We start from the raw sequence: 615 nt of genomic DNA on the forward strand, positions 1-615 counted from the left end.
GCTTTCTATCCTGTTCCATTGATCTATATTTCTGTTTTAGTGCCAGTACCATACTGTCTTGATTACTGTAGTTTTGTAGTATAGCCTGAAGTCCGGGAGCCTGATTCCTCCAGCTCCATTTTTCTTTCTCAAGACCACTTTGGCTATTCGGGGTCTTTTGTGTTTCCATACAAATTGTGAAATTTCTTGTTCTAGTTCTGTGAAAAATGCCATTGGTAGTTTGATAGGGATTGCACTGAATCTGTAGATTGCTTTGGGTAGTATCGTCATTTTCACAGTATTGATTCTTCCAATCCAAGAACATGGTGTATTCCTCCATCTCTTTATGTCATCTTTGATTTCTTTAATCAGTGTTTTATAGTTTTCTGAGTACAAGTTTTTCACCTCCTTAGGCAGGTTTATTCCTAGGTATTTTACTCTTTTTGTTGCAATGGTAAATGGGAGTGTTTCCTTAATTTCTCTTTCTGATTTTTTGTTGTTGGTGTATAGGAATGCCAGAGATTTCTGTGCATTAATTTTGTATCCTGATACTTTACCAAATTCATTGATTAGCTCTAGTAGTTTTCTGGTAGCATCTTTAGGATTCTCTATGTATAGTATCATGTCATCTGCAAA

This window comes from Physeter macrocephalus, chromosome 10 (assembly GCF_002837175.3).
Source record: "Physeter macrocephalus isolate SW-GA chromosome 10, ASM283717v5, whole genome shotgun sequence".
NCBI lineage: Eukaryota > Metazoa > Chordata > Mammalia > Artiodactyla > Physeteridae > Physeter > Physeter macrocephalus.